Source organism: Rattus norvegicus, chromosome 1 (assembly GCF_021556685.1).
Source record: "Rattus norvegicus strain SHRSP/BbbUtx chromosome 1, alternate assembly SHRSP_T2T, whole genome shotgun sequence".
NCBI classification, from domain to species: domain Eukaryota; kingdom Metazoa; phylum Chordata; class Mammalia; order Rodentia; family Muridae; genus Rattus; species Rattus norvegicus.
The window spans coordinates 60,559,015-60,573,584 of NC_141534.1; the positions used below are offsets into that span (position 1 = coordinate 60,559,015).

Genomic DNA, 14,570 nt, shown 5'->3' on the forward strand with positions numbered 1-14,570 from the left:
GTGTCATCTTGATGGGTCAGTTTAGAAACACAGCTTTGTCTTTTTTCATTTTTTAAAATCTGTACCATCAGTTTGAGGCTAATCATTCAGAATTCAAAGAAAAAGTGACACAGCGAGCATAGACATGAGGACTTTAAAGCAGGGGGCACAGCAAATATTCAAAACAGAGAACTGAGGAGAGGTAAACATCTTACAGGCTTTGATTTCTAAAAGCCTTAAATCTCTCCATAGCCCACAGAAGCCAGAGCCTTGAAGCCCTTCCCAACCATGTCATGACAGGTCCTATTATGACCTCATGAGGAGCGACTGTGAGGCATCCCAGCCAACAGATGTTAGCTGTTGCCAGGCCTGGATTTCTTTGAGTGCTTGGAGAGGAGGTGTGGAGTGGAGCCCTCTGCGACTTGTTTGTATCTTGTGAGCTGTGTGTGGTTGTATTGGATTTTACTGTACTGTGTATATGTGTATGTATCAGTGTGTGTAAGAGAGTGTGTGCTGACAGATTTGCCTGTGTGTGAGTGTGTGTACACTTTCGCTTGTATGTTTGTCAGTATATGTAGGAGTGTGTGAGTTTACAGGTTTGTTTGTGTGTATGTTTGTATGTGTGTACCACCTCTTTTGTGTGTGTGTGTGTCCCTGTGTGTGTGTGTGTGTGTCTGTGATGTGCATTTTTCCAGGTTTACTTGTGTGTAAGTATGAGTGTGCCTGTTCCTACGTGATTGTGTTTTGTATGAATCTGGGCGTTTATCTGTGTGTGTGCCTGTGTGTGTGTGTGTGTGTGTGTGTGTGTGTGTGTGTTTGTGTGTGCACGCACGTGCCCATCCCCTTTTGCCCCTTGTATCTATATTACCTGCACCTCAGTGCAAAAGAGTGTAGAGGTTAGAAGTCACCCCGGCTCCTGTTCCTGAGGAAGGTCCTCAACCTCATTTTCAAGACAGGCTCTCTCACTGGCCTGCAGCTGCCCAAGTACCTGTCTTGGGTTTCCAGTGGCTCCCAGGAATTTGATATGCCAACCCCATAATATCAGATTAAAGGCCTACGTAGACTGCTGGCTGCTTATTTATGGATTGATGTTTTTTCTATGTGTTTAAGAGATAGAATTAGGCCATATATTCTCAAGACCACTGACTATTTCCTTATTGTGGTTTTGTTTTATTTATTTATTTATTTATTTATTTATTTATTTATTTATTTATTATGGATTGCTGGATTCATTTTGGTGGTGGTTTTTATGTTCTCACATGCTATATTATTGCTTTGATTATTTACGGTTCTGCAGTCGGATGATTCACTCTATCTCCATTTTCAATGTCCTGCAGTTTCATCCTTTTACATTATTTCTGTTTCTCTATTTATTGAGTACAAGCAATCATTGGCTTAGACATGATACAAATTTGCCCTTTGTGACACCTTGACTCTTCGGCCTTTGTTTAAGGTTTACTGTTCACTGATATTTAACTGCCTTATTCCTTGTGGTTGGTTAATTTTAATTTTCAGTATTTTGCTCTGGAGAGTTGTGGATTTTTGTAGATCACTAGGTCCTGAAATTCAATGGAGTTTTCCCTTAAGTGTTGGCTTTTTACATTTGTTTGTTTTGTCTTATACTCAGTCTTTCTCCTCTCATTTCTTTTATCTGACCTTTTTCTTCAAACAATCCATTCACAGTATTGATCAGCTTTGGCCGCCCAATCCTATTGTAGTATAACGATTTTTATTTCCATCATTACATTTAGTATTTGTGTGCTCTTGGCTTTCTCTTTTGGGGATGGTTATTTGGGTGGCTTTTACTTATGATTCTTCATATTTCCCCCTGTTCATAATTTTACTCTATTTTTCTAGTCTAGTCTTTTATTTGTTATTATTTTTTCTTTTTGTTTCATTTGTTTCTTTTAGGTTCCACATGTGTAATTTTAGTTCCTGAAGTGCTCCATCTTTTTCATTATTTGATTCCATTTGTTTGTTATTTTTAGGTGGCATTAGTACTGATAAAATGCCTACAGAGACTGAGGAGGAGTTACCACCTTCTAGTCCCGATCCCAGTATCTCTCAGGAGGGCACCTTTCATTCCCAATATAAAGTACTGAAGACTATTGGAAAAGGAAGCTATGCCAAGGTCCTCCTGGCCCACCACCAGCTCACAGGAACCCCAGTGGCGGTCAAAGTTCTCCGAAAGAACAAGCAGTGGTTCCGGCCAGCCATGACAGAAGAAAACATAATGAGAAAGATCAACCACCCCAACATTGTTTCTCTCTTACAAGTCATTGAAAACAAAACTAGAATATACCTCATAATGGAGCTGGTGGAAGGCCAACAACTCTACCAGTACATCAGAGAGTCAGGGCACATAGAGGAGGATGAGGCCCGGCAAATATTTGAACAGATATTATCAGCAGTGAGCTACTGCCATGGAAAGGGGATTGTTCACCGAGACCTGAAAGTGGACAATATAATGATTGATAAAAACAAAAAGGTCAAAGCCATCGACTTTGGGCTTAGCACCAAAACACAACCTGGACAAATGCTAAACCAGCACTGCGGTGCGTATTCTTTTGGTTCCCCGGAACGCTTCCTTGGACTTCTGTATGACGGGATGAAGAATGATATGTGGACAATAGGAGTGGTCTTGTATTATATGGTAGTGGGAAAGCTCCCATTTGATTCTGTGATCATCCAAGAATTACAAAAACAAGTTGTTGCAGGGGTGTATCCTGCCCCCTGTGGGGTTTCAGAAGACCTGGAGAACCTCCTTAGTCAATTACTAACAGTAAATCCAATGTATAGACCAACAGCCAGCGAGGTGATGAAACAAGCCTGGTTCAAAGAACACGGGAAGGGGTTCACAGTTCGTTGTGAAGAACTGCTTCCCCTCAGGCCAGACCCTGAAATTTTGGGTGCGAGGAAATGCATGGGATTTCAAGCGTCTGTAATAAAATAATCCCTAATAAAAAGAAAATGTAATGAGGAAATGGCAACTTATTGCTTCCTACAACAGCAGGCTCTCCCGGGGTATGGCTGCACAGCCCAGGCACAGCAAGTGAGTCCCATTGCAGCCCCATTTCCTAGCCTTCACCCTGCTGCTGCTTTTAGATTACAAGGAAGAGGAGTGGAAGCCTGCCAGTCCTAGGCACCTTGCAGGTGTCATTCTCCCAAGGTCACGTATCTCATTATGGCCAGAAGGTTCATCCAAAAGGAGGAAGAAGGTCCACTGTGGCTGGTTGTCTCAGGCCACTACCGATGACACCTACACAGGACCACTATCACAAATGTGCCATGAGTGTCCTATACATTCAAACAACAAGCATCTTCAGTGAGAAGAGTAGCAACAAGGAAATAAAAGAAGATAATCTAGTCTCCCACAGAGCCCCATTAGAGGATAAGCCCATCTCCAGCAGGGTCGGGCACCCAGGTTTTCAGGGGTGGACCAGGAATATAGCAAATGCCCTGATAAAGCTTTGTTGCTGCTTGCCAAGGAGAAAGAAACCTCGCCTGGGGCAGAACAGAATCTCACCCCAGAAATGAGCCACAGGGAGAGTCCAGATAACAAGCAGCAGGCACAGCCCAGGTACCTTCGTGCTTTGTCCTTTCTAGTTTGCTCTATGCTGGTCCTTCCTCTTGTCTCTGGTTTCCATTTTCCCCACAATTCTTACCTTGTATCTTCTGTAAGTTCTTTTATGAGGTTTCCCCAACACCAAGCCTTCTCCCTCTTCTTGATTTCTCCTCTTCCCAGCAGGGACTCAATATGAATTCCCCACTCTACAGAGTTTTCTTGTTGACCCATCCCTTCAGATGGACTCCAGCTCCCCCTTAGGCCAATAGCTCCCACAGGGTGAGGACTAGAGATTCATGGGCTCATGGACTCATCCATGGGCTACTGGTTCTAGCACATGTGGTCATCAATCACAAGTGCTGCAGAACAGAGTCTTATGTTTTCAAATGAAACATCCCACTCCAGTAAGCCTTAAAATTAATAACAAGGTTTGTCACTGAATAAGTATCAACAACCTAGTTTGTGGGTTATTGTTGATGGTCAGAATCCTGCATGCATGCATATTGTTTTGCATACTGATTTTTTCATTCCTAAGACCTAGCAATTCATATATATTGTTACATATATATATATATATATATATTGTAACATTTCTAAATGATTTCTTTCAAAAATCTTAACTGAGAAGTAGAAAAGAAGATTTAATAAAATAATAAGGCAATCAAAGCTCCAAATGGTAATCTAAGTATTCTACCACATAAGATTTTTGCTTAGAATAAATTGACTTTTTTTCTCTCACAGTGCCATCTTGAAATTCTGTCATGTCCTGAGAATAAACAGGAGGTGATTTCAGACACATGGCCAATGAAAAGACACCAGCAGAAGCTACAGCACCAACAGGAGAAACAGCAATAGCACCAGCAGCATTAGCAGCAGAAGGAGGAGGAGGAGGAGAAAGAGGAGGAAGAGGAGGATTCCCCAACACCAAGCCTCCTCCCTCCTCTTGATTTCTCCTCTTCCCAGCAGGGACCCAATATGAATGATGAGTTCCCCACTCTACAGAGTTGTCTTGTTGACTCATCCCTTCAGATGTACTCCATCTCCCCCTTAGGCCAATAGCTCCACAGGGTGAGAACTAGAGGGTCATGGGATCATGGACTCTTCCATGGGCTACTAATCCATAGAGAAACGGGCCTGTAATACCAGACACTCAAGACACACAGTAGGTAGGGGGATCAGAACTTCAAGGCTAGCCTGGTCTACATCATTAGTTTAAGATCAGCTTGGACAACTTAGTGACACCCTTTTTCTAGAGGTGAGGAGGGCTAAGGCTACTAACTCAGTGGTAGAGTACTCGTGGGGAAACAGACTGCTGTCCATTGATACCTCTCCTTCCTTGCTCGGAAATACACAATGGTATTAGAAGAGTCAAAGGTTCCTGGCCTAGCATCCACTATTCTATTTGCTACATCATTAAGGGTGCAGTCTTTGGGGTGGAGTTTTTGGTATTTTGGTTAGGGATCAAATCTATGAAATAAAACTTAAGCAATACTCTCATTGCTGTCAGAGTGGGAGGTGGATGATAAATGCTTGCCCACCTGCATCAGTACAAAGCTGGTTCCTTGGACTCCCTGCAAACACATCACTGCTAACTGTGTGCCTGGTATAGGCTTTTCCAGGACTATCCATAGCTTGAAAACCTTCCCTGCTATGGACCCTTTTGTGGGCATCCTGCCTTTCTCAGTCTCAGAATGGAGCAAAGATCCCCTGCTCACCTCTAGGCTCACAGGTCAGGGGCCTCTTCCATCCCATAATGAACAAGACTGGCACAGCTGCACACACCTTGGAAAAAGAATGTATTGGCAACCCTTAACAAAAAAGATGGTTCTTACTTTCGATTATGGCATTCTATAAAATGCGGGTATTTCCTGGTATAATTACACATGTCATTGATTGTGTGTGTGCGTATGTTTTTTGAGGTTGGAGGGGGATAATTCATTTCTCTAAGCCCCTTCCTCAATGCTGGGTGATAAACATTGACTCTCATATAGATTTTAATAATTATACATTTATTTATATATTTTTAAAATTCGTTTATTTTTCCAACTTTTGTAGCTCTTTCAGTGTGTGTGTGTGTGTGTGTGTGTGTGTGTGTGTGTGTGTGTGTAATTAGATATAATACTCAGGGTCAGTAATCCTACCCTTGAGCTACCTTATAACTTTTTATGTTTTAAACAGCTTTATTATGATATCTTTGATATATAAAGCTGATATGTGCTAGAGGTGAGCATATTGATGTTCTTAAAGACATGTTCTTCCTCAGATACAGAACGAGAGCTGGCTAAAATCCTTGCTACTCCTGCAGATTAACCTTGTCATGCACTGAAGCAATGGGGCACATACTAAGCACACTCCCTGAGCTGCTTCCTAGGTTGGTAGCACTGGCTCCATCCCAGGCACAGCTGGAGTGGGCAGCTGTAAGGTTGAGGACCTGCACTCAGGACACTGGGCTCCAGGAGCACCTCACCTGCTGATCATCCTGTGTACCTCTGAATGTCACTCCTGGGTTCTCACTGCCTGGCACTTAACCATAGACACCACTGTAGAACTGTCTAAGGCCAGAAGGGCAAAAACATTGTTGTTATAAATTTCTACTATGGAAACATCAAATGTTGTGCTTCTTGAACAGTTTTATGAAATGAACCTGGGAGAAACGCAAGAAATATGGCCTGAAGTCTCTTCTGGAACTGCCACTCCAGCATAAGCGTCCACAGGCAGTCAGTCTCCTCTGCACTACCATCCCCCTTGTTTTGCAACTCATGGATCTCCTTGCTTAGCATATGCACAAGGTGCATTTGCTGTTGCTTCTCCAGCTTCTTCCTGACATCTTATTTTTATGGGTCTGGAGACAGACTCCCCAGAGGACAACTCCTCTTTACTGATAGTTATGAACTGCAGATCCCTGTGCTCAATAGTGGGGGGCTGCTGCGGGGACTACAACACCAGAATGACTGTTTCTTGGGGCCTCTGCAGTGTGGAAGGTTTTCCTGGTTTGGTCGGTGTGGTCAAAGTTGAGAAGGAAGCAAGTTCAGGGAATGAGAGTGCATCTGTCGCCCTTTCCTCTCCTGCTCCCTGTGCTTCCTCTCTGCTTCCTTGTCCAGACAGTCCTTCTATATCTCAGACCACCACTGCTGCTCCACACTCTTTTTTCCCAGCCACCTGTGCAGACTGGGATGCTGCCTTGTTTGCAGAAGGAGGGGGGAGTGGCAAATCCACTGAAATGCCACCAATATCTGGTGTAGTGGACCTGTGGTAGAGGAGGTGGTGGAGGGAGGTCTGTTCATATGGGCTGGGAGACAGTGACAGTGGTGGGCAGCACCTCTGCTGGGGTTTCCCAATGGCCAGGACCACTCTTGGTCAGAGTGGAAGCAGGGGCAACTGACTTGGAGGAATGGTTCAGGTTCTCCTGGCTGCATGTGCTAGATTCCACTGAGGACCTCTGGATCCACATATCACTGTCACACTAGAGACCCTTGCCAGCCTCTACTCAATGGAGCTCAAGTAGGTAAAACTTCCTGAAGCTCTTCCTTGGAAGGGGTAAGAGGCTGAGAAAAGAAAAGAGGAAGCTATACTACTTCAGGGACTCACCAGAGATATTAGCAAAATTTCATGCATGTTTCTTCCTCACAGAAGAGGTAACAAAAACTGGGGAATGGTTATATAACCAGACCTGACACTGCTTTATGGCTCACTGGCCAAGTAGCCAGCTGTTCCTGTGTCTACAAAGGAATAAAAAGATTTTTTCTATACACTGATGCATGCTGTTTGTTGCATTGTCACTCCTGAAATTTAGCTCCTAACTTCAGGTCTAGGTAGAGGGGTCTGTTCCTGTGAAATGTAAAGAAGTAAACAATCAGATGCTTAAAACTGCATAAAAGGCATACTTTTTCCTCAGGTATCTGTTTTACAATCTTTTAAAAAGCATTCATGGGAGTTGACACCCTGAAACAAGCTTTGCCATTTCAGGAAAAGTGTGATGGAGGGAAGATTTGTATGGTGGGTTACTGGGAAGACAGGATTGTAAAGGAAATAAATAAATGGTTTTCTAAAAAGCATGTATTTTAAATGCCCTGCTAAAAACTATAATTTTGACACTATGCTTTCAATAAAAAACATTTCACATTTTCTTATTTACTCATTTAAACTAATTCTCATTTTCCCAGATTCATTAATTTAGTATTAATTTACTTGAGTAGCGTAATAAAAATAAAACTGAAAAAATAAAAAGTAAAAATAAAAGCTGAGTCAGTGTCAGAAGAGGGTTCACAATACTGCACCTAACAGACTGTGAATATATCTAGTAAACCGTACCATCAGATCTGATCTGTATCATGATCCAGAAGTATTTCTCAGCATCATGAACTCAGTCTCAACTAACTTCTTCCTTGAAAAGCTGAGCAAGAGCTGTGGTAGGAGCTACTACATGGGACTTTTAGGGTCTCACTTTATAAAAATAATTTATGTGTATGATTGTTTGCCCAGCATGTGTGCACACGAATGCTTGACTGGTGTCCAAAGAACTTAGAAGAAGGTTTCAAATCCCCTGAAATTAGAGGTTTAGGCACTTGTGAGCTAACACTGATGTTGTAAAATACTGAACCATCTTTCCAGCCCCAGATTTTGATAACTTTTAGGAGGAGCCATATCTCAATACAGGATTACTATATGTTGGCTAACCTGGCTTGAGTCACTAGCTCTTACCTCTCTGCACCATGGAGGACAATGGCTGGATAAGAAAGGTGGACAGGCAGTGAGAGAGGATGCCTTGATTTGCAACTTCCAGTGTAACCATGGAACTGGTTGTAGTCATGAGTTCTGCTGCCCTAGGAAGAAAATATAAAGAAACAGCGCTCACTGTCATAGAGGAGTCTATGTTCAGAATACTTGTGCTTAGGTTCCTCAGCCTGGTTGCTGTTTGGGGAATTAAACCAGACTTTCAGAAGATTATGTCCTGTCCACATCACTTATGATAATTAATTATAAAACAGGTAAATATATTCTATTCTATAACATTAACATTAAGATATTTAAAGATTTTACAAGCTCTAAGTATATGTGTACATATTTATATAATTATTTAATAAAATGTTCTATACTAATATACATTCTTATGAGTGAACCCAAAATGAGATTCATGTGCTCTAAGAAATAGGGTTATAGTGAAGGTAAGCTTTTACCTTCACAAAGAGCTTTTACATCACTTCTTTTTGAATTCAAATTTCAAAATTAAATGCAAACTATCACTTCAATACACTAAAACTAACCAATTAGTTGACACGTTTAAGTGACCAATTAGTCATACCTTTCCTGAGAAAGTCCAACCAGACTAAATTCATCCACAATGAGGAGTTGGTCATGGGCACCTAGTTGTCCAACCTGAGCCACCAGAAGGGTGTAGGGAGAAAAGAAAAAAGGCACCGTCACTGGTTGCTGCCGCTGCGGAGAGCTCATAGGCAGCACCCCACGAGCAAACTTGAGCCTCGGGACCACAGGTAAGACCAACTTTTCTGCTGCAAGAGACCTGCCTGGTGAACTCAGGACACACAGAGGCAAAAATCCTCTAGGACCAGGCACTTCCGGGGTTTACCGAGAGTCCCAAACCCGCGGATCCCGAAATGCAGCAGCTCTCTGCTCCCAAACCCCATGGGAGAGAGACCTCACTGCCTGGTCAGGTGGGCACTCCTGAGGCTGCAGAGCAGAAGAGACCACCAACACTGCTCACCCCTGCCCACATCCCTGGCCCAATAGGAAACTGTTTAAGGCCTCTGTGTTCCCACAGATGAGTGCCCAGATTCAGCAGGACCACTGCGTCTGAGACACCACCAGAACCTGAAGGGACAGACCGGATAAACAGTTCTCTGCACCCAAATCCCGTGGGAGGGAGAGCTAAACCTTCAGAGAGGCAGACATGCCTGGGAAACCAGAAGAGACTGCACTCTGCACATATCTCTGACGCCAGAGGAAAACACCAAACTCCATCTGGAACCCTGGTGAACGGAAGCTCCCAGAAAGGGCACCCCAGATCTTCCTGGTTGCTGCCGCCGCAGAGAGCTCATAAGCAACCCCCCACGAGCAAACTTGAGCCCCAGGACCACAGGTAAGACCAACTTTTCTGCTGCAAGTGACCTGCCTGGTGAACTCCAGACACAGGCCCACAGGAACAGCTGAAGACCTATAGATAGGAAAAACTACACGCCCGAAGGCAGAACACTCTGTCCCCATAACTGGCTGAAAGAAAACAGGAAAACAGGTCTACAGCACTCCTGACACACAGGCTTATAGGACAGTCTAGCCACTGTCAGAAATAGCAGAACAAAGTAACACTAGAGATAAACTGATGGCGAGGCAAGCACAGGAACCCAAGCAACAGAAACCAAGACTACATGGCACCATCGGAGCCCAATTCTCCCATCAAAACAAACATGGAATATCCAAACACACCAGAAAAGCAAGATCTAGTTTCAAAATCATATTTGATCATGATGTTGGAGGACTTCAAAAAAGACGTGAAGAACTCCCTTAGAGAAACACAAGAAAACATTAATAAACAAGTAGAAGCCTACAGAGAGGAATCGCAAAAATCCCTGAAAGAATTCCAGGAAAATATAAATGAACAAGTAGAAGCCCATAGAGAGGAGTCACAAAAATCCCTGAAAGAATTCCAGGAAAACACAATCAAACAGTTGAAGGAATTAAAAATGGAAATAGAAGCAATCAAGAAAGAACACATGGAAACAACCCTGGATATAGAAAACCAAAAGAAGAGACAAGGAGCTGTAGATACGAGCTTCACCAACAGAATACAAGAGATGGAAGAGAGAATCTCAGGAGCAGAAGATTCCATAGAAATCATTGACTCAACTGTCAAAGATAATGTAAAGCGGAAAAAGCTACTGGTCCAAAACATACAGGAAATCCAGGACTCAATGAGAAGATCAAACCTAAGGACAATAGGTATAGAAGAGAGTGAAGACTCCCAGCACAAAGGACCAGTAAATATCTTCAACAAAATCATAGAAGAAAACTTCCCTAAGCTAAACAAAGAGATACCCATAGGCATACACGAAGCCTACAGAACTCCAAATGGATTGGACCAGAAAAGAAACACCTCCTGTCACATAATAGTCAAAACACCAAACACACAAATAAAGAAAGAATATTAAAAGCAGTAAGGGAAAAAGGTCAAGTAACATATAAAGGCAGACCTATCAGAATCACACCAGACTTTTCACCAGAAACTATGAAAGCCAGAAGATCCTGGACAGTTGTCATACAGACCCTAAGAGAACACAAATGTCAGCCCAGGTTACTGTATCCTGCAAAACTCCCACTTAACATAGATGGAGAAACCAAGATATTCCAGGACAAAAACAAATTTACACAATATCTTTCTACAAATCCAGCACTACAAAGGATAAGAAATGGTAAAGCCCAACATAAGGAGGCAAGCTATACCCTGGAAGAAGCAATAAACTAATCGTCTTGGCAACAAAACAAAGAGAAGAAAAGCACAAAAACATAACCTCATATCCAAATATAAATATAACAGGAAGCAATAATCACTATTCATTAATATCTATCAACATCAGTGGCCTCAACTCCCCAATAAAAAGGCATAGATTAACAAACTGGATACGCAATGAGGACCCTGCATTCTGCTACCTACAGGAAACACACCTCAGAGACAAAGACACACACTACCTCAGAGTGAAAGGCTGGAAAACAACTTTCCAAGCAAATGGTCGGAAGAAGAAAGCTGGCATAGCCATTCTAATATCACATACAATCAATTTTCAACTAAAAGTCATCAAAAAAGATAAGGAAGGACACTTCATATTCATCAAAGGAAAAATCCACCAAGATGAACTCTCAATCCTAAATATCTGGGCCCCAAATACAAGGGCACCTACATACGTAAAAGAAACCATACTAAAGCTCAAAACACACATTGCACCTCACACAATAATAGGAGATTTCAACACCCCCACTCTCATCAATGGACAGACTATGGAAACAGAAATTAAACAGAGACGTAGACAGACTAAGAGAAGTCATGAGCCAAATGGATTTAACAGATATTTATAGAACATTCTATCCTAAAGCAAAAGGATATACCTTCTTCTCAGCTCCTCATGGCACTTCCTCCAAAACTGACCATATAATTGGTCAAAAAATGGACCTCAACAGGTACACAAAGATAGAAATAATCCCATGCGTGCTATCGGACCACCACGGCCTAGAACTGGTCTTCAATAACAATAAAGGAAGAATGACCACATATATGTGGAAATTGAACAATGCTCTATTCAATGATAACCTTGTCAAGGAAGAAATAAAGAAAGAAATTAAAGACTTTTTAGAATTTAATGAAAATGAAGGTACAACATACCCAAACTTATGGGACACAATGAAAGCTGTGCTATAGAGGAAAACTCATAGCGCTGAGTGCCTGCAGAAAGAAACAGGAAAGAGCATATGTCAGCAGCTTGACAGCACACCTAAAAGCTCTAGAACAAAAAGAAGCAAATACACCCAGGAGGAGTAGAAGGCAGGAAATAATCAAGCTCAGAGCTGAAATCAACCAAATAGAAACAAAAAGTACCATAGAAAGAATCATCAGAACCAAAAGTTGGTTCTTTGAGAAAATCAGCAAGATAGATAAACCCTTAGCCAGACTAACGAGAGGACACAGAGAGTGTGTCCAAATTAACAAAATCAGAAATGAAAAGGGAGACATAACTACAGATTCAGAGGGAATTAAAAATCATCAGATCTTATTATAAAAGCCTATATTCAACAAAACTTGAAAATCTGCAGGAAATGGACAATTTCCTAGACAGATACCAGGTACCGAAGTTAAATCAGGAACAGATAAACCAGTTAAACAACCCCATAACACCTAAGGAAATAGAAGCAGTCATTAAAGGTCTCCCAACCAAAAAGAGCCCAGGTCCAGAAGGGTTTAGTGCAGAATTCTCTCAGACCTTCATAGAAGACCTCATACCAATATTATCCAAACTATTCCACAAAATTGAAACAGATGGATCACTACCGGATTCCTTCTATGAAGCCACAATTACTCTTATACCTAAACCACACAAAGTCCCAACAAAGAAAGAGAACTTCAGACCAATTTCCCTTATGAATATCGACGCAAAAATACTCAATAAAATTCTGGCAAACCGAATCCAAGAGCACATTAAAACAATCATCCAACATGATCAAGTAGGCTTCATCCCAGGCATGCAGGGATGGTTTAATATACGGAAAACCATCAACGTGATCCATTATATAAACAAACTGAAAGAACAAAACCACATGATCATTTCATTAGATGCTGAGAAAGCATTTGACAAAATTCAACACCCCTTCATGATAAAAGTCCTGGAAAGAATAGGAATTCAAGGCCCATACCTAAACATAGTAAAAGCCATATACAGCAAACCACTTGCTAACATTAAACTAAATGGAGAGAATCTTGAAGCAATCCCACTAAAATCAGGGACTAGACAAGGCTGCCCACTCTCTCCCTACTTATTCAATATAGTTCTTGAAGTTCTAGCCAGAGCAATCAGACAACAAGAGGAGGTCAAGGGGATACAGGTTGGAAAAGAAGAAGTCAAAATATCACTATTTGCAGATGATATGATAGTATATTTAAGTGATCCCAAAAGTTCCACCAGAGAACTACTAAAGCTGATAAACAACTTCAGCAAAGTGGCTGGGTATAAAATTAACTCAAATAAATCAGTAGCCTTCCTCTACACAAAAGAGAAACAAGCCGAGAAAGAAATTAGGGAAACACCACCCTTCATAATAGACCCAAATACCAAAGTACCTCGGTGTGACTTTAACCAAGCAAGTAAAAGATTTGTACAATAAGAACTTCAAGACGCTGAAGAAAGAAATTGAAGAAGACCACAGAAGATGGAAAGATCTCCCATGCTCATGGATTGGCAGGATTAATATAGTAAAAATTGCCATTTTACCAAAAGCGATCTACAGATGCAATGCAATCCCCATCAAAATATCAATACAATTCTTCAAAGAGTTAGACAGAACAATTTTCAAATTCATCTGGAATAACAAAAAACCCAGGATAGCTAAAGCTATCATCAACAATAAAAGGACTTCAGGGGGAATCACTATCCCTGAACTCAAGCAGTATTACAGAGCAATAGTGATAAAAACTGCATGGTATTGGTACAGAGACAGACAGATACACCAATGGAACAGATTTGAAGACCCAGAAATGAACCCACACACCTATGGGCACTTGATTTTTGACAAGGGAGCCAAAACCATCAAATGGAAAAAAGATAGCATTTCCAGCAAATGGTGCTGGTTCAACTGGAGGTCAACATGTAGAAGAATGCAGATCGATCCATGCTTATCACCCTGTACAAAGCTTAAGTCCAAGTGGATCAAGGACCTCCATATAAAACCAGATACACTCAAACTAATAGAAGAAAAACTAGGGAAGCATCTGGAACACATGGGCACTGGAAAAAATTTCCTGAACAAAACACCAATGGCTTATGCTCTAAGATCAAGAATCGACAAATGGGATCTCATAAAACTGCAATTCTTCTGTAAGGCAAAGGACACTGTGGTTAGGACAAAACGGCAACCAACAGATTGAGAAAAGATCTTTACCAATCCTACAACAGATAGTGGCCTTATATCCAAAATATACAAAGAACTCAAGAAATTAGACCGCAGGGAGACAAATAACCCTATTAAAAATGGGGTTCAGAGCTAAACAAAGAATTCACAGCTGAGGAATGCCGAATGGCTGAGAAACACCTAAAGAAATGTTCAACATTTTAGTCATAAGGGAAACGCAAATCAAAACAACCCTGAGATTTCACCTCACACCAGTGAGAATGGCTAAGATCAAAAACTCAGGTGACAGCAGATGCTGGCGAGGATGTGGAGAAAGAGGAACACTCCTCCATTGTTGGTGGGATTGCAGATTGGTAAAACCATTCTGGAAATCAGTCTGGAGGTTCCTCAGAAAATTGGA

General features: G+C 41.7%; 1 pseudogene across 1 annotated transcript; it reads left to right on the forward strand.

Moving 5' to 3' along the window:
- The first annotated feature begins 375 nt into the window (after positions 1-375).
- Positions 376-5,417, forward strand: LOC148007060 (sperm motility kinase Y pseudogene; annotated as a pseudogene). Its single transcript, XR_015646151.1, has 2 exons — positions 376-3,559; positions 4,286-5,417. The product of XR_015646151.1 is annotated as a sperm motility kinase Y pseudogene (transcript).
- Positions 5,418-14,570: the final 9,153 nt, after the last annotated feature.